The following is a 21,417-nucleotide window of genomic DNA, read 5'->3' as shown; positions in this document are numbered from 1 at the left end:
AGGCTGAACACCCACCAAGCAAGATGTGCTCTCTTCTTCACCGGCTTTAACTACATTTTCGCTTTTAGACCAGGAATATTAAAGCTGACGCTCTGTCCTTCCAGTTTACCTGTGAAGATTCACAGGTGACTGACAAGGGTCCCATTATGACTTCTTTCAGGATTGTGGCCACAATATCTTCCACTATCATTAGCCACTTCTGCGAAGCCCAGCCTTAGCTATCCGCTGGCCTCTATTAACCTACTTGTCGGCTCTTCCTCCTCTCCCCTCTTTGTCTACAAGTCCTCTGATTGCGTCATCACTACCGATTTGTGGGTCACCTAGGTATCAGGATGCCCACAGAGTTTCTCGAGCTAACCTTATGGTGGCCGAGAACAGGAACGATGTGAAGGACTTTGTTTTGGCTTGCGTAGTGTGTGCATGAACCAAGGTGCCATGAACTCTGCTGTGCGGGTTACTTCTCCCTCTTCTCGTTCCATCCCATCCACGGACAGACTTGTCCATGGATTTCATTGTGACGCTTCCTCCCTCTCCAGGCATAACGGTAATCCTGGATGTGGTTGACCACTTCTCCAAGAATACATAATCTTCCTTTTGCTCCAGATCTGGCACATATTTGTATCAGAGATATATTCCATGTAGGAATTCCTACATGACTTACCTACGCAGATTGTCTCTGACAGAGGTCTCAATTTATCATGAGATTCTGGAAGGCTTTTTGTCATTGTTTTTGGATTTCCATCCATTTTTCCTCAGCCTACCACCTGCAGTTCTATGGTCAGATGGAGAGGACCAATCAATTGCTGAAGAAGTTTGGCAAGTGCTATGTCTCCCTGCAGCAGAATGAATGGGCAGACCTAACTCTAGCAAAATTCACCATGAACTCCCTTTACAAAGAGTTCCTGAAGTGTTCTCTGACAGGGGCTCTCAATTTATCACCAGATTCTGTTAGACTTTTTGTCATTGTTTTTGGATTTCCCTCCTTATTTCCTCGGCCTACCACCTGCAGTTCAATGTTCAGATGGACAGGACCAATCAAAAGCTGCAGAAGTTTGTCAAGTGCTATCTCTTTCTGCAGCAGGACGATTGGGCAGATCTGCCTCTAGCTACACACACAGAGGGGAGCCCCCGCACAGCTAAATGGTAGAAGTGAGGTGCTTTCTAGGTAGGGTGCAATGGCAAAAACTAAGAAGAAAAAGAAACCTAGTGAGTGAGCACTCAGTCACAGAATGTGTAATATGAATGTATATAAAAAATCATTTATTGTCATCTAACAAATATAAAATAAAGGGATTTAAAATAAACAGCAACAAAGTAACTGTAATCAAAATAACATTGCTGTAAAAGCTCTGTTGATTAACATATGGGAGATATGACATTAGGTCAAAATCTCATGCTGTGGATAACAGCCTGATAGAAATAGGGGTTAATACCGTTCACTGCTGTAATAACTGCCTTAATGGCCAGTGATATATGTGGGTAAGTAGGACCCAACTAGCTGACAGCTAAAATATATCAAAGTGGCCTAAAGATACCCTAAATAATAGTGAGTGATCTCAATAGGATAACATAGTGAACCTGCAGAGATGTCCCTTTATGGGGGCATATAGCCGCTATTTCATCAATAGGGATACATTACTGTATAGGGTAACTGTAGAGAGGTAGTTAAGACATGTAATAATCACAAAGGCATCAGCAAAACACACATATAAATAAACCAAGGTGTCTTGCATATGGTAATGTCCCCGTACAAGAAAGGAGTGTCAATATAATGTATGAATAGCACAATAGCTTGATTTAATAGAGCAAGTGTGCTGTGAGTGGAAAATTAACAACACCCGACCGATCACGGAGATGCAGTAACCCAATGTGCATATACTGCTATATTGTGAGGTAAATGGTGTGCCAAATCCAATCACCTGACCACTACCAGCAAAGCAGCAACCCTGTATGAACAGGCTGCTGTGTTGTATAAAAAATGGTAATGTTCAGCCAGTAACCCGACTGGTCACAGTAGGTAGCAACCCAAGGTAAATAAGTTGCTATGCTGCAAGACTGACAGTGATTAATATGATCACCCGGTCAGTCCCAGAACAGCTGTTAGTGCAGATATTGGTAAGCAAATTGCCGTAAGTAGGAAAAACATATGGCTTCCTGCACAGACCAAGAAATGGTTACACAGAATGAAACACAGTTGCAATCGTGGCAAGGTAAGTGACAATGTATCAAATCTTCAATACCAGCACAGCCAGAGCCAAAAGGTAATTGACACTAACACTGACTAGTAACATACATTGTCCCCTACATCAGCACTGATCGTTTGATATCAATGCTGATGTGCTCGAGGACATGCCTACAATAAGGAGCAGTGAGAGATAAGATCCCCTATTGCAAAATTGAGCCCGTAGTGTAGAGGAGCTACACGCAGGATCATTAATCAGTAGTAAAAACAATAAACGCCGGGACTCTGCAACTTGAATAGAAAGTCAGTTAATGTTGAAGCCGCAATGGTAGTGTCCTGCGTGTGTGGGGGAGGAGTGTGGCCAACGCGCTTGTTTCACGTAAGAACGCTTCTTCAGGGCTCGTAACTCATAAGACACTACCATTACGGCTAACAGACTTTGACTATTCTGACCTCTCCATTCCAAGACCTTGGCAAGTATCAGAAACTAATCCACTCTCTCCAACACAGACTCGGCTACGTTGACAATCAGCCTGCCAGGCATGGTTCCTCTGCTGTGGGTGCGTGGTTCTAAACTTCCCCACCTCAGTACCCGGGTCCTGTCTTGCTCATGGGCAGTGCAAGCGTTACAATTGGTTACACCTTTCATCTCACTTTATAAGGCTTCCATTCCCCTCTCTTCTTGTCTGTGAAAGGTTCTCCATACCTTGTTCCTGTCGGAATCCCTTAGTGCTGATTAGCCTGCCTTTGTACTCTGCCTCTCTCCAGCCCTAACCCCGTAAATGTGACTTTTACCATTCTGCCTCTCTCTTGCCCCGACCTTGGAACTGTGACTTTTACTCAGCCGCCGCACCAATCCCTGACCTAGAAACTGGTCCCCACAATTCTTATTCATTCAGAATCTAGATGTCAGGTGCAGGTTGCCCTATACTCCCCACCTCTGCGGTCTGTTTCCTGACATTAAAAAGCAATGTATTCAAACGTAAGAGAAAAGTTATTAATACCAAAAATCTGTCTTATCGGATACGATAGTTTTACTGGATCTGATAAAAAGTGGTTTTTTTTTTGCCGGGATGTATTGAACTATAAAAATAATCGCACTTTTTTTTGATTGTACCAATGCATTTTCAGGTTACTGCAGTTTCATGCATCAGGCCCTAAGTGGGATAATCATTATCACTTGTTAATGGGCTGGTGACAGAGTGAGCATTAAAGAGCAGTAACAATTACAGCACCTGAAATATTTAATCTTCATTCCTGCCTTCAAGTCTGTCATGTTATTCTGTAAAAATGTACAGCAGTAATCTATAATGCTTCACACGATCATAATATTAATAGCAGCAAGACAAAAAAGTTACATCTAGAGATATTTAAAGTGACATATAGATCTAGCAGGACTCTTTGTGTCTGGCAGCAGGGCAAGCTGCATGACCGCAACCACGGCTGCCCCAGTGCTGGAGGATTATCGTGTTGGGGGCTCCGATCTGGAATCATAGACCACCTCAACAATGTCATAGTAGCACTATCTCTAGAGCCGCAGAGTTAACCTTTTTCGGCTGTGGCTCCAGAGATACTGTAATAAGTTAAGATAAAAGATGTAATGGAAGGGTTAAGTCTAATAAAGAAAGCGATGCAATAAATGAAATAGTTGAAGCAGTAAAAGTCGTCTGAATTGAGTGGAGCACCCTTATCCCCATAGTAACTTTGCCACCATGCTGAATAGCTATCACATGGCCGTAATTTGCAGAAAAACTCTTCCAGTAGTGAAAAGGTTAAAAATAGCAGGAGAATGAATGATTAAATAATTATTATTTTGTTTTTTTAATACATACCATTACGATGTTTATAATTAGCTACAGTATAATAATTATTCTCATTTTTTTTAAAACACTGATGTTGTATTATTATCCTGCAGTCAATCCAAATCCTTACTTGAATTAATTACAATATTACAATATTATTACTACTACTGGATTTGTTTTACTTCAAACAAACTAAATTTGACTTCATCTACTTTATTTATTTCCTATTTAAATTAATATTTGTTCTGTGTATTATAACAATGTGCTGTCAAGCTTCGTGTGATTTTCTCTGTTCCCTTGCAACTTGTAAAAATTGCTGTTGTCACAGTATACAAGAAAAAGAAGAACTGCAATAAAAAGGATGAAGTGTTTTTGTTTCCAAATAGAAAATAAAAATGATTTGTGTTAAAGGTTAAATTGTCCCTTAACCATAATGTTACAACATGTAATAGGTTTATTGGAGAGCATTCTCCACATTTGAGTCTAATGCACCATCAATCCACTGACAAACTCTATCGATGCAGCTCATTTGTTATTCTGCAGAGCAATATTTAGACACCAATAACTTCTCCTGGGCAATTGAAGAGAAAATACATTTGTTTATTTCTGAAGGCCTAAAAAAACACATTTAGATAAGGCATATAGAAGAAACAATAAGAAATCTTAATTTATCTCAAATATAAATAATCAATAGATGCAGGCAGTTTAGCAAAGCTTATTTTCAAGCTCTTAATTGCCATTCATTGTTATTTAATACAGATGCAACTGCCGGATCTGAGCCACTTGACAAGCAATATTCGTGGCCATCTCTCTCTTCTCATGTGGCATATGCCCCTTTTCATGGGTATTTGACAAGTTGACGGTGAGTGGTCCAGGGCAGCGAGTTGTCCCTCCAGTATTTAGTGGTCAAACGGAATTATTATTTGTGTGGTTGCAGTTCAGCACAGATGGCAAAGTGAATGTCTTTGCCTATGGGGGACATTGAATGCTACAGAACATATATACTCAATGTCTGAAAACAGGTGTCTTTAAGGCCAGATTAAAAGTATAGACATTACAGTAATCCATTGTTAAATGACCTTGTTCGCTCAAGACGTTATCAAATGTAGGCGTTTCACATTTTGTTGCAAAACAGAATGCACTGTACATTATTTTATATTGCCTTGACTGCTGACTGTTGCATGGGACATACATGATGTCAACTCCTTGTAATCGACCCAAATGCAGTTTTGCATACATGACATTTTCTGCAATTAAAGCAGGAACAAATAAGAAGGCAACTGTAGCTGACATCTATGCATATCGTCGACAAGTATGAATAAATCAAAAATTCATCGAACCCTCGTTGTTGGAAGAATTCTGTATGACATAATCCGACTATGAATGATTGCTTTATTAGAACACCATGTCCTGGTTCGAAAGGAGGTTTCTGGTCACTGCACCCATCTTTTGTGGGTATGTTTGATCACAGCAACTTCAAAAGGAAAAAGATCGGGAGCAACACATTGAATAATGTTATTTCCACCCGCACACGTACCAGGTTCAGCCTGAATGATTTCCTCAATACCAATACCCCTACCACTACGGTTCAACTGTCACTGTACAACCCTGGCATCAACATTGGGTCACCTCCACCCGGCTGGCAAGGTTTATAATGAAGGTAAATATAATGTACTGTACAGTAGTAACTGTAATTACCAATGATACGCATACTGTACAGTACTGTACTATGTATGTGCCATAGCATGTTAATGCATTGACACATGCACACTATAGTGTGTGCATTTGTGGATGCGTACTACTGTACCTGTATGCTTAAAGCATCATAGAAAATGTTTTTTGTTTATCAGAAATTAAAGTGTCATATCGACAACCATAAGAGTATGTCTATGCATGTAAAAAAACACTATATTTTAAACTTTCATATTTTTACTTTTATATTATCAGCTTTACTATTCTCACAATGTGATATTAATATTCATGTTTCTTAACTTTTACGGTACTTTCTAAATGTTTGTATTTCACGCTTGTTAAGCACAGCATATACTGTATGTGATAGATAGATTTATGTGATCGCCTTTAATAAAATTTCACACTGAAATGTTTCAAGCTTAGATAAAAGTTAAACCACGGTTAGATCAAATGACCTGTCCCTGGCCAGCTGAGAAATTCCACTTCCTGGTTAATGACACGCAGGGCTGTTGCGTACCTAAACAGACACATGCGCATATGACACAAGACCTGCATTGAGCATTAGAATGCCTTAAATAACAATGGAACATTGAACTTGTAAAAAAAAATTGTCAAAGCCAAATAAAATTTTTTTTATCTCTCGCTAAATAAGGAGAGAATAAATTGTGGGGCTTAGAGAAAACATAATGTGATCGATATTTGCCATATTTAACACAATTAAAAAAATTAATAATCCCAATTTTTTTTATTTGTAAATGAAATTGCATACTATATCTTTGCATGTGCAATTTATGAAATATCACGGTAGTGCTGCCCACAGACCAGACCCATCCCTTTACTGAGGTGGGACGTATGGTAACATGCACCCACAGCAGAAGGAGAGTGTCCGGACTGTGGAAATTGCATTGCCAGGCCAGGAGACTATAGCTATAGTATATAGGTACTTGCCGGATTCGGGGATAGAAGAGTCGTGGTATGTGCCAAAGCCGAAGGTCGAGGATAAGAGAGGTCCCGGAGGTCGAGGTACAAGCCAAGATCGAGGGACGAGAGAAACAGCATAGTGAGGAGGATGCCAGGGTTGAGAGCCAAAGAGGGAGTCGTCACCCAAACCGGGTCAAACCTGAAGAACACAAGAGCAAACAAGATGAGATCCACGCGAAAGTAACCAAAGCTATGCAGAGCAATGATTCCAAGGAAGAACTGGGGTTATAAAGGTTGGTGAGCCAATCACAGAGGGAGGCAGAGCAGGGGTGTGCCATGGAGTGCATTGTGATAGGTGAGAGCTGTCATCATTGCTGGGAATCAGCTGTAGAGCAGGTGGGCATGAGTGTGAGTGAAGAGGGTGCCATGGCTTCAGCGGGAATTTCTTGTGAAAGCGATTCAAGAACACCGGAGCGTGGATGTGCCCACGGGGAAGCCAAGTGCGTTTTTCAGGTCCGTAGCCCCTCCAGTGTACCAGAAACTGGACATTTCCCCTGGAGGGGCGAGAGTCCACTATGGACTGGATTTCGTGTCCTTCGTGTCCTTGTCACGGGGTTGGGTCTACGGGTATAGTCCGGAAAGTGGTTACTTCGCACAAATGGCTTCAACAAAGATGTGTGAAAAACATTAGTTATCCTCATAGCTGGTGGGAGTTGGAGGCGGAAGGCCACAGGGTTAATTTGTTCCAGTATGGTGAATTGTCCCAAGAATTTAGGCGCCAATTTTGTGTAAGGAGATGTAAGGAGGGCCAGAAGAGTGTAAAGCTTTAAAAGTGAGGAGGAGAATTGAGTGTGTGATGCAAGATTTGATTGAATTCAGCAGGGGAGATGCTGGGACAGATTTAGGAAAGCCTAGAGTGATTCTGGCAGCAGTGTTTAGGATAGATTCAAGGGGAGACAGGTGAGAGGTAGGAAGGCCGGACAGCAGGAGGTTACAGTAATCGAGACGGGAGAGAATGAGGGCCAGTGTCAGAGTTTTAGCAGTGGAGCAACAAAGGAAAGGGCGTAGCTTTGTAATATTGCAGAGAAAGAAGCGACAGGTTTTAGATACATTTTTAATGTGAGAGGAGAATGTGAGAGAGGAGTCGAGTGTCACCACTAGGCAGCATGCTTGTGCTACTGGGTGTATGACAGAACGTCCAACAGTAATGTGGAAGGAGGTAGTGGGGCAGGTTTGGGATGAAATATGAGGAAGCCTGTTTATGACATGTTAAGTTTAAGTTGGTGAAGGGCCATCCAGGATGATATCGCAGAGAAATATTCAGAAACTTTGGTCTGTACAGCAGGTTTAAGGTCAGGGGTTGAAAAGTAACTTTGTGTGTCGTCAGCATAGAGGTGATATTTGAACCCAAGAGATGGAATTATGTCACCTAGAGAGAGTGTGTACAGAGAAAAGAGGAGAGGTCCCAGGACAGAGCCCTGGGGTATCCCCACAGAGAGATCGATAGAGGAGGATGTGTTAGCAGAAGAGACACTGAAAGTATAATGGGAGAGGTAAGAGGAGATCCAGGATAGAGCTTTGTTATGAACACCAAGAGTATGGAGAATGCGAAGGAGAAGAGGGTAGTCCACTTAATCAAATGCTACAGAGATATGAGCAGAGTGTAATGTCCAGTAGCACAAGCATGCTGTCTTTAGCAGCATGGAGGTCATTAGTTTTTTATTAAGGGCTGTTTCAGTGGAGTAAGCAACGCAGAAGCCAGATTGTAGAGTTAGGAGAGAATAGATGTTGATAAAATGGATAAAGCGAAAGAATACAAGATGTTCAAGGAGTTTAGAGGCAAAAGGCAGGATGGAGACAGGCCGATAGTTAGAAAGACAGGTAGGGTCAAGCTTGCTGTTTTTGAGTAATGGTATGACTGTTACATGTTTGAGGTAGAGTAGAGGGAGGAGTTAAAAATTTGTATGAGCATAGGGATTATAGTAGGAGCAAGAGGTTTTGGGAGATGGGAGGAAATTGGGTCAAGAGAGCAAGTGGTAGAGAGAGGAGGAGATCAGCAGTGACACATCCTCCTCTGTGACAGTGGAAAAAGAGTCAAGGAAGGCAGGAGGAGAGTTAGGAAGAGGTGTAGGATGGGATGAGGAAACAGAGGGGATGTCCTGATGTATGTATTCCACATTTTCCTTGAAATAGTCAGCAATGACCTGACGTGAGATGGGGGAGGGAGAACAGGCAGGTGAGGGTAGTCTGAGTAGGGAGTCAAAGACAGAGAAGAGCCAACATGGGTTAAACTTGTGCATGTTGATTAGTGAAGAAAAGTAGGTTGGTTCAGCCTGATAGAGGGCAGAGTTGAAACAGGATAGGAAGTCTGCGAGAGTGTGAGATTTCCTCCAGAGGTGTTCAGATTAACGAGAGCAGAAACGCCACATGCACGTGTGGTTATTGAGCCAGAGTCTGAGGTTAGAAGGGCGAGAACGGCAGAGATAAAGCGGAGCATGTAGGTCAAGATAGGAGGATAGGAGGATAGGGCAAAGTTGTAGTTCCTGACCATGTTGTCAGGGTTTGGAGCAGGGCTAAGAGAGGAGAGGGAGAAGTGGAATCCAACGCAGGTAGGTTAATAGAGCGCAGGTCTGCTGAAATGAGGGGGTTGATGGAAGTGGAGAAGGGGAGAAGCAAGAGAGAGAAAATTAGATGAGATGATGGTCAGAGAGAGGAAGGGGGGAAATGGAGAAATCAGAGGGAGAAAAGTTTTCAGTGAAAACCAGGTCTAGGTAGTGGCCTTTCTTGTGGGTGCTGGCTGCAGTCCACTGTAGAAGACCAAAAGAAGAGGTTAGAGAGAGAGTGGGAGGCCCAAGGGAGAGAATGTTCATCAATATGGCAGTTGAAGACCCCAAGGAGAAGAACAGGAGAGTCAGAGGAGATAAAGAAGGAGAGCCAGAATTTAAAGTAAGAGAGAAAGACAGAAGGGGGATGAGTAGAGGTAGGTGGGCGATAGATGACTTCCACGTGGAAATGGAGAAGAGAAAATCTGGACAGTGTGAGCCTCAAAGGAGGGAAAAGCAAGAGAGGGAGGAATAGGATGGGTTCGGTAATGGCAGATAGAGGAGAACAGGAGCCCCACGCCTCTACCATTGTCATCAGGTCGCAGAGTGTGGGAGAAAGAAAGGCCATCATATGAGAGGGCAGTTTCCAGAGCAGAGTCAGACTGAGTGAGCCAGGTCTCAGTTATAGCAAATAGGAGCAGAAAGTGAGAGAAAAAGAAGTCATGCAAAGAGAGGAACTTGTTAGAAAGGGAGCAAGCATTCCAAAGGGCACAGGAGAAAGTGAGAGAGGAGGAAAAGGGGCAGGGGATGGGTATAATGTTAGAGGGGTTGACACCAGAAGGAGTGGAAATTGTACGTGGGAGGTGAGGATGAGAGCATGTAGAAATAAGACAGGGACCAGGATTAGGAGATATCCCAATAAGCAAGGAGGAGACACATTGAAAGATAGAGAATGTGTCAGCATTATTTGTAAGGGTGTGTTTTGGTACAGGGGCAAAGCTGTGTAATGACAGAGGGCACATGTAAGAAAGAAGTTCAGGTGAACTGTAAAGTGTTGAAGGAAGGAGAAATTGAGATATATGAATAGAGTTACAGACATAATGAGGCTGTTAGAAAGAAGTGTGTACTTTGAGAAGAAGTGAGATCACAGCAAATATAAATAGTAAAGGCGGCATCACAGCAGTAGTTTAGTACTGAGATGTGCAGTTTGGAATAGATAATATCCTCCTTTTCAGCGTAGTTCAAATTCAGGAATTAGGACCAGCAGGTGTTGTCCACTTGTTCACTCCTGTTGAACTCCCTTTTAAACTCAACACTGCATGCTACTTAAAATGGGACACTTTAAACATGGGCTGCTACACAGCAAAAAGCTGCTAGGTCTATAGTTATATAGCTAACAAGTCATCTGAGTGACTTAGGTTCAGCCCAACCAGCTCAATTATCACATGTGAGGCAAATTAAAACAAATGGTACTTCTAAACAGGCTGTTGTCCTGCCTCTGCCTAGGTGTTACAAATTGAATTAAATTAAAGACACAGTAGGAGATGATTTGGAGACAGACAATTGAAATATGGTTTTTACCTAACGGTTACAAGTTGCATTTACTAAGATAGACACAGCAAGTAGCAGTATATGTTGTACCAATATATAAAAGAAAATCATGAAAAGGCATTTTAAGTCACCTGCAATAAAGAAAAAGAGAGAGAAAATATCATCAAAATTAATTGTAATCATTTATGATGAATCTGATGCCAGGCTCCTAAAAATATGATTTGACCAAGATAAAAAAAAATATATGGCTGGCCCAAAAAATAATCGAAGACTGGTGGTCAATAGTGGCAGTCAGGTCATATGATTGTTCTTCATAATTAATAATAATAACTTAAAATCAAGTTTATTTTCCATGATTTACAATATCACATACTGTAGTTGGAACGTATTGTTTCTTCCTTCTTCTTTGGTTTTTAACGTTATTAATGACTAATAGCCAACTACTACTACAGCTTATGGACAATAAATTAACTAACTAGCAGTAGTTATAGTTATTAAATATGTCTGAATGCATTAAATGCAATTAGACTTGTTGCATTTAATTTGTTAAAGGTAATTATCACTGACTTGAACTAGAAAACATAATTAAAGTGTTAACTAATGATGAGTCATTATTCGTAAATATGTATCATTAATGAAGGAAATTACATGCAATTTGGCATATCGCATATTCATTCATTATTTTTTTTAATTAACACAGCCTATACCTAGAAAAACATGATTAATGTCATAAGTAACTATGGGTCATAATTATTAAATATGTCTATGATTGATAAATTAAATGACTGTACAGTACATCTATTTATATTGTGTGGTGCACTCACGAAAATATGACACTTGCCACCGGTGCTCAGCAAAGGTGGTCCTGCAACGTAATGGATCCCACCTACAATCTTTAAGATAGAGCTCCGCAAGCGGCCCAAAAGTTGATCTATCTCTCTAACTGGGACTTATCCCTGTTTAAATAACGCAGCCTCAGAGCTCTGAGAATCCAGCAGAGAGATAGTTAATTGCAGCCACTCAATTAACTAGTCACCACCTGGAATAATGAGAGCTCTGTAAAAAGCCTCAGGTGAGACACAGGAGAACTGCAAAGATTCCTTTGTTCACATTTGGGCTGACAGAAGGAGAGCAGAGAAACCTGCACACAGACATTGTCTCGAGCACAAAGGCTGTGCTGAGATCAAGACATTCAGACACCCAGAGACCTATATTTCCTGGACACAGAGGACCCCGCAACCTGCCAGAGACTGACATGGATGGCCACCTGCTTAATGTACTTCCTGAGACTTTGGGGTGATTGGCTGGTAATGGGAACATCCCTCCAGTCCTGCAGATAGGGTCTGGGGAAGTAAGTTAACCCTTACAAAGGGATAGGGGCATATTATTTTGTTGTTTTTGTATGTTTTGCCTGCATAACAGAACAGGCTCAATAAAGCCAAGATATAATTTCACCCTAAAACAGTCTCCATTTGCATACCTCTGCACACATCTCTTACAATCTTCAATACATCTTTTGGATACTTTTTCACCAAAATCACTTGAGTGCCGATATCATTACTCTTCTGTACATACAGTACAATTCTACATATTTCATATTCATTTGAAAAACACAATTAACAAATACTGAAAATAAAAAAATATAATAGAAGTATCTGTCGTCTAAATTTAACATACAATAGGTTGAACTCGATGGACATATGTTTTTTATTAACCTTATCTACTATGTAACAACCTTGAACTATAAAACACATGATTAATCTACCTTAAAAATATAAATGAAACAAACTTTTATAAACATGATTAACTACAGTATAATTTTTCAAACTTTGTTTTTTATGTTTTCAAACTTTACCTATTTATTTAAAAACATTTTTTATTTTGTTAAAGGCTCAGTAACAACAACACTGTAGAACAGGAAAAACAGTAGTGTTCCAACCATGTCAGAGAAAGTGGTCACATACAGTAGGAAGCAGCAGAAACAAATAGAATGAGGATTTGTTTGGAAGTGGTCTGAGATGAAAATAGTAGTAAGGGACTGTGTAACATCCAACACCATCATGAAAAATCAATGACGGTGAATTACAACACAACCCAAACTTTAAAAATGCCCAAGATGCAGCCAGTTTCACTAGCTGGTATGCATCTGTGTCATAATGACTATCAAATAATTCAGTGATCTGTGTATAGACAGACCCCCGACAGTAAAGGATGAGGTCAAGGAATGAGAGTTAGAAAAAGTAAAACAGAAGAATTGTAGTGGGACTGAGCCAATTGCTTTAAGGGTGAAGATGGAAAGGAAAAAAGGATCTCCATCGCCACATACTGAACTTCAGGAGCAACAAAAGGGACAGGATAATTTGCGCGCTGTGAGGCTGACCATGACTGCTAAGAATTGTGAAATTGCCAGGGGTGGGGCAGCCTCAAATGCTTGCTAATGGTCCATGTCCACATATCATCAACTACCTCACCACTACTAACAAAGAGAGCCAAGAACATGGATTATTGTACCCTTAAGAATACCAAACAAAGGGATTCAATGTCTGTTCTGTGGCACTGAACCCTGTCCTACTGAAGCCCACTAGGTCTCTTTCTCACTCCCTGGCTGTGGTGGTGGATACAAATCTGAGTGTGTGTAATTGGGCGCTCTTAAACAGTTTGAGTGAATATTGATAAAACGTGATTATTTCATATACAAATAAAGTGCCTGTGCATACAATACTTGAATTGTGAATAAATGATTAAATAAAGAGTGAACCAAGTGAACAATTGGTAAATAAATCTTAATCATGTAAACAGTGAATTATATATTCAACACCACCAAGTGTGAAATAAATGTATTATTTGAAAAGCAGCTCAAAAACCATTTATAGACTGTTCTTGAGTCTTCCTACTTACTGTATGTGCTAATGTTTATGAATATATCTTTAGAATATACTACACTATAAGAGCTTCTCTCTTTTGTATGAATACGCTCTGGGGAAGAATTTACCTCGTCTGTGCGATCTACATTGAAGGTCTGCAATCATCATTTGCTCCAATCAGAAAGAGAGATAGTGTCTCTGATATGCACTGTTACTGTGGATAAAGTGTGAGTTGAATTCACCTATAGTTCCCCATACTATTTTCTCATATTATTGGTTTCATTATGTCGTGTTGTGGTGGTGGTGGACGTAGGGGAGAAGGAAAAGGTTAAGCAGGTAGAGAGATGGGTGGAAAACCAAAAGAGTCGCTTCCGCAGGGACACACCAAATCTGCCCCCTTCACCAAAATCCATCTGTGGATTGGGTACTAAAAAAGCCAAGCAGCTTCATTCCAATCCATGATTGAATACAATAAGGATGTTTTTTTAAGATTCCGAATTTGGATTTTATGAGAGAGATTGAGAGAGAGAGAGACTTTCAATTTAGTAGTATCTCCAGATAAATGAAGTGCGTCCCATCCCACTATATAGAGTTGATAAGTCAAAACCATGGACCTAATGACTGGAAGGCTGTACTGGTATCTGATTCAATAGGACTAGAAACCACAAACCCTGCATTTCTGGGCCATAGCTCTAGCAGCATGAGCAAAATCAGCTGATTGCTATCAGTGCACTACTGTCTACTATCAACATATTCGCAATAAATGCTTTCATTTTGGATTTCACATAATATCTGGAACGAATTCCGGTGGATTCTAGCTACAGATTTCGCCTGCAGATTCCACAATGCCTTAACATGGCGTAATCTGCCTCCAGATTTCATTGTGCAGATCGCATTGCACCCCTAACACTGGGAAAAATCCACAGAATAGATTTTGACAGGTTCATCCATCTCTAATTACTGTAGGATATTGTGATGTTTTGTTCGGTATAAATATATATTTTTATACCACTTACCAACTTCCTTCTCTTGTAGGTTAGTGTTCTATGAGACTGAGCAGCCTTACCACTTGTGAGGTTGATATAAACTCAATCATCCTCTGTTCAAATGGCTCAAGGTGGAGCTCTACAGGTGTTCCACCTCTTGTTCTTCTTGAAGCCTTTGCATGGTCAGAAAATGTCTTTAAAATTTACGTAAATTGTCTGTGCATCACTTTTTAAGACAAGGGATGGAACGCACTTTATAAACATGTCAGTTGTTTTGACAGCATGACCTAGTGCATTCATTGATAATATTCCTCCACATCCTATTCTTTTTGAAGTGAAACTTCTTTAGTGGAACCTATTCTGATGGGGCAAAACTGGAGAGATGGAGACGAAATGTGAAACGGAAGTGAAGTCATGGCTCCCCCCACTCCCCCCACACGCCTGCTGTGACATGCGGCGCCGCTCCTAACGGCCTGCCGTTCCCCGCTGCTGCCCGCTGCCATGCCGCGCATGCGCAGTTGTGATGGCGCCGCGAGCAGAAGCGGCTGGCCGTGGCGCCATTCCCCCCAAACACAAGTTAAGGGACCCGTGAGGCCACCCAAAGCTCCTCCTGACATGCCCCTGCGTCACTATGTCCCTGTATTTACAGAGATCCCCCTCCTGTCACTGTGGAGGTACCGCTGCTCCATGGTTACCAGTGCCACTGACATCCAATCACCGCGGGAGGAGTGGGGAGGGGGTGGCGCGCAGCCGCTATCTGCCCCTGGCGGGTGCAGGCCCAGCAGCACACTGACCTGGATCTCCTGGTAGTGCTCCTGAAGCTCTTCCCACTTCCGCACTCAGTGGAGCTCATGGCTGCTGTGGTAGACGAGGCCTCCGCTTTGCCCTCCAGCTCCAGGCAGACACGGGCACTTCCTGGTTATCATGCATGGCCAATGGGAGTCTGGCCCTTCGGGGCTCGCGCGGGGTGAAGAATTTGCTGATGACGTCCTGTGAGGGACCCGGGGCTGCCCGCCTGCTCTTCCGCGTGACTCCTCCCACCGTCCACCACCAAAGTGCCCGGTCCTCCCCTCCCTCCAGTCACCAGTGTGGGAACAAGCACCTCCTCCCGTGCGCGGCATCCCTCGATTCCACTGATCAGTACTGGCACCGGTATCTCCTCGGGCTGCGGTTCGGCACCGGTATCTCCTCGGGCTGCGGTCCAAAGTTGCTCGCCACCTCGGTCCAGCCGATATTGACATTGACTGACGCACATACACACACTGACTGACACACATACACACACACACTGACTGACACACATACACACACACACTGACTGACACACATACACACACACACTGACTGACACACATACACACACACACTGACTGACACACATACACACACACACTGACTGGCACACATACACACACACACTGACTGGCACACAGACACACACTGACTGGCACACAGACACACACTGACTGGCACACAGACACACACTGACTGGCACACAGACACACACTGACTGGCACACAGACACACACACACACACACACACACACACACACACACACACACACACACACACACACACACACACACACACACACACACACACACACACACACACACACACACACACACACACACACACACACTCTGACTGACACACATACACATTGACTGACTGACACACACTCTGACTGACACACACACACTCTGACTGACACACATACACATACACATACACTGACTGACACACATACACATACACTGACTGACACACATACACATACACTGACTGACACACATACACATACACTGACTGACACACATACACTGATACATACACTGACTGACACACACACCCCAGTGATGCGCCGAACACCGCCCCAGAGTAAGGTGCCTATCCCCTCCTCCCCCAGTGAGCTGCCGAGCACCTTCCATGTCCCATACCTCCGCTGGGGGGCTGGCTGAAGCAGGAAACTCAGCCCGCAGCTCTACCGGGGGAGGAAACTCAGACAGAGTCCCCTGTTTCCGCAGCTCCACCGGGGTGGGGGAGGTCAGGAGGGGAGGAGAGATCAGGAGGGGGGGTAGGACACAGAGAGAGAGACATACACACCACAGAGAGAGAGAAAGAGACACACACACACACACACTGACTGACACCCCCAGACACAAATAATTCAGTTACTATAAATATAGATGTGCAAATAGCTAAAACATGCGGTCAAATTTTGTGTTTTGGAAGTGAAAATGTGTTGTGATTTTTAATTAAAAACATCACCATCACAAATACAATTTCTGTGACAAAAAACAAAGAAGTTTCACAGCACACACAGTTTTTTTATTGTTGGTACTAGTTCAATAGCAAATTCCCCAAAGAGCTTTGCATACATTAGTTGTGAACTATGTCATTAATTAATATATCTACGGTATCTCCTCTGCTGTGAACCTCAGAACCCTTATTAAACCTGATGTCTCAGAGGGACCACTAGATCCTGCCAGAGAGATACCAGGAGTATATGCTGACTGGGACATCTTGATAGAGGTATGCCAAGTCCATCTCACAACGCTCTTAGAAGAGACTGTCTTTTTGTCTGTTATCACCAATGTTGAATTCTCGTTTTTGTACCCAGTTGTTTCTAGAATACCCATATTCTACCATTTACCTAAAATTCATAAGTCCATTGTTGACCCCCCAGGAAGACCAATTGTGTCAGTGATTCAATCTTTAACAGCTAATGTGTCACAATATGTTGATTCATTTCTCCAATCATATGTAGTTAAATTATCTTCCTATCTTAAAGACTCTACTGCAGTGCTCACACTCTTTAAATCTTTTGAGTGGAAAAGTAGTTACAGATGGTTGACCTGTGACATACAGGCTTATATACACACATTCCACATACCAAAGGCCTAGATGCTGCTGAGGCATGCATGAGAAAGGATTTATCGTTACACTCTCTGAATAGAGAATTTATTCTCAAATCAATTGAGTTTATACTCAAACATAACTACTTTATGTTTCTCAAAGACTTCTACATACAGGTTTGCGGAACAGCTATGGGTACACGTTTTGCTCCTAGTTTCGCAAACCTGTATGTGGGGGACTGGGAGGACAATTATATTTGGGCCAATAAGCCATTCCACACCAACATTATCATGTGGCGACGCTACATAGATGACGTCCTGTGTGTATGGGATGGGGACCTTGAATCAGTTGATAAATTTATGTCCTTCATTAATGTTAACGCATACAATTTAGTCTTCACACACCATACTGATAGTGAAGTTATTGACTATTTAGATCTTAAATTATCATCTACACCTGATGGCCAAGTCTTAACTGAAACATTCTTTAAGGAAGTAGACACAAACAATTTATTAATGGCCACAAGCAACCATAAGAATACATGGATAAAGAATATCCCAGGGAGACAATTTATGAGACTGAAGAGGAATTGCAGTAGTAACGACACTTTCATTCAACAGGCCAAAAAACTCCTTGACCGTTTTGTACAAAGGGGATACAACATTGAATATCTAAGGAAGGAATTAGAAAGGGTTAAACATATGGACAGAAATGAGTTATTGATACAGAAAGATAAAAAGATCAGCAATAGAGAGATTAATAAGGTAGATGAGGCTTTCATTACTAATTTTAATTCGGTACATAGGAACATTGAACAGATTGTGGCCAAACATTGAGCCATTCTATGTGGTGACCCGATTTTGGGCGGCAGCCTGGTTGATAGACCTAGATTTATATATAGAAAAGCCAGTAACTTAAAAAATATGTTAGCTCCGAGCGATATTGGGCAACAAGTATGTCCTAAGTCCATTAATAGATGGCTTGGTACTAAACCTACTCGTATGGGTAACTTCAATTGTAGCAAATGTTCCATTTGCAAATTTATGCATTTAAATCGTAAAACATTTGTTTCTAAGGCATCTAAAGAGGTATTTCATATTGAGGACTTTATCACATGCAATTCTGTGTTTATAGTTTACCTTCTCGAGTGCAGTTGTGGATTCCATTATATTGGTAGGACCAAACGTATGTTAAAAATTCGTATACAAGAACATGTTTGTAATATTAAAAACGGCTATGAGAAACATAGTGTATCACGACATTTTTTGAACTATCACCAAAAAGATCCCTCTTCGTTAACATTCAAGGGTATTAAACATGTTCCTTGTAATAGAAGGGGAGGGGATAGAATTAAGGCTTTATCTGCTCAGCAATCATATTGGATTAATAAATTAGATTGTATGGCCCCCAAAGGGTTAAACGAAGAACTGGATGTCTGGGCTTTCTATTAAGCTGTATGTGAAATGATGGTATAATTCCTGGCCCTTTTGGCAATTTAGCTCCATTGAACAAGCATAGTGATCTAATATTGTCATTTAGCAAGTTGTTTAATTTGTATATTTTGTATAGTTAATATTATGTATTTTCTTTTCTCTTTTCACAGATTTTATTTGTATTTCAATAAAGATATGTTATTTACTTAATTGTATTTCCATGTAATTCATATAAATACCATACCCCAGTTACTATTTCAGTGCACCTGATTGGATCCTGGTCTTAATTAGCTGTCCAACGTGGGAGGATGTGCCTGTATATAGTGCTCATGGGTAATGGTAATGAATTATCCCTGAAGAAGTAGCACCTAGCTACGAAACGCGTAGGATTATTGCTTTTATTGGTACCTTTTATGTCCATTACTTTTATCCTTTAACAGTTTTGTTGGATAGTATTGAGCTACATTTTTTGCTGCCGTGTATCTATGCTATACCGCTCGGGTGTCTCCCGTTGGAGGTACGCCCCTTGTGTGACGTCACAAGTATGCGCGTAGTGTAACGTCACTGTCAGCTGACGGACTTTCAAGCACAGACGCGTAATACGCAACTGTATCCTGTCAGCATTGATACTTTGTTGAGTGGACTTAGAGACTTTGTCCCAATGCACATATAGTGTGTCCTTTTGGAGTAAGAACTTTTCATCACTACCACAGAGGCGGCAACGAAGTCCCTGCAACACATGACTTGGAGACGACCTGGACGCTGGTGACTAACTGCAGCCACGGAGTCAGACGACATCTGGAGAGTGCTGAGGTCTACCTACCTGAGGAATCTCCCTCCATCGCCTACCCTGATACCAGCTGTGTGGTAACTCGTGTATTGATACACGAAATGCTTATGTTCTATTTTTTTGATGTACGCAGAATACTTACCCTTTTTTTACACTAAATATGTTTTGATATACTTCACCATTTGCGTTTTGTGCTTGTTTTTTGTCTTTTGTCTCTAGTTCTTGGGAGTGCTGAGCCACTCCGTTACTCTAGCAGCATACGCAACACACCAACGGTTATGGTTATATATAATTTTTTGTCACTTCCACAGTATGGTTGTGCCTGAAACCATTGTATAAAGAAACTACAATAAGGAGGGTTTACACTAATTAGTGGTATCCCTTTTAGACATTGATCTTTTAACACAATTGGGTTGTTTTTTGGGTTGCGCACTTATTTCTTTCTTCAATGCCATATGAGTGCTGCCTGGTAATTTACGCATATCTGTACTTTTTTTGAAGTGCTTGATTGTTTGTGACATAACGCAGATGTGCGCTATTATTTATAATGCATGGGTGGTCAATGCGACTTGGTGCTGTAACAGAAATAGTTTCCATTGTTCACGTGTCAGAAAGATTTAGGGGCCTCATTCAGAGAGGGTTGATAAAAATTATCGCCAGCGCATTTAAAATGACGTTTTTTTGGGTGTTGCCATCACGGTATTCAGAAAGGCTCGATTACCTGTGATACTGTAGCAAAATTCCCAAAACGGGCGAGTTGCTGCCAGCGAGAGCATCGAGCCTCTGAAAAGGCCTGAACCGGCGATTCATTTCTGCTGCAGAGAGAGCGGCTTTGAGAGAGCCGCCTCTCCCAGCTGAAATGTCGCCCGAAAATTATTTATTTAAATATACATTTCTTTCATAGTGTAGATGTGCAGGGGGTCTCCGGAGCAGAACCGCGTTGGTTTCAGGTCCGGGGACCCCCTTCTTTCCGAGATACAGGCACATTTATGGGGTACCGGTATCTCCTATGCAAGGAAATGTCTCGGTCACGTGACGCGGGACATTTCAATGCAGATGGGATACCGGCACCCCATAAAGGGACCTGTATCTTGGGATGCAGGGGGTCCCTGGACATAAAACCAACGTGGTTCAGCTCCGGAGACCCCCTGCACATCTACACTATGAAAGAAATGTATATTAATAAATATTTTAATAAACATCAATACACGCCCCCCCCCCTCCGACCCAAACCCATACAGTACAGTAATGGACAAAATAACTATTATCCAGATATGGATAATAGATTATTTGCCCATTATTAATCACTGCATTAGCATACAAAAATAAAGTAAATAAATACAGTTATACTTACCACAACAGCAGGTCCCTCTGTCCTCCGTAGCAAGAAAGCATATACAGTATACAGTACATAATAAAGACATTCTAATGGCCCCTAACCCCTTAATCACCTTAGCGGTTACTATCCGCTATAGTCATTAAGGGGTTAACCCACCCTGACCCGATACAAACCCGGGAGGCCTAAGCATCCACCCCTGACTGACTATACCCACCCTGTACCCATTGAGTAGTATAGTGGTACATCATACCCATATAATAATATGTGCATGATAAGCCTCTATAGCACTCAATGGGCACCCTAATTAAAATACATTAATACAGGGGTGAGCAAACTTTTTATGCCGAGCCCCCCTTTTTATCCATGAAATTTCTCGGGCCCCACCTGCCTGATGTAATCAAAATCACATTTAAAAAAACCTTTATTAAACGGTATACAATGTAAATACAAATAT

Source organism: Ascaphus truei, chromosome 1 (assembly GCF_040206685.1).
Source record: "Ascaphus truei isolate aAscTru1 chromosome 1, aAscTru1.hap1, whole genome shotgun sequence".
In the NCBI taxonomy this organism is placed as follows: domain Eukaryota; kingdom Metazoa; phylum Chordata; class Amphibia; order Anura; family Ascaphidae; genus Ascaphus; species Ascaphus truei.
Note: the sequence above shows the minus strand (reverse complement) of the source record.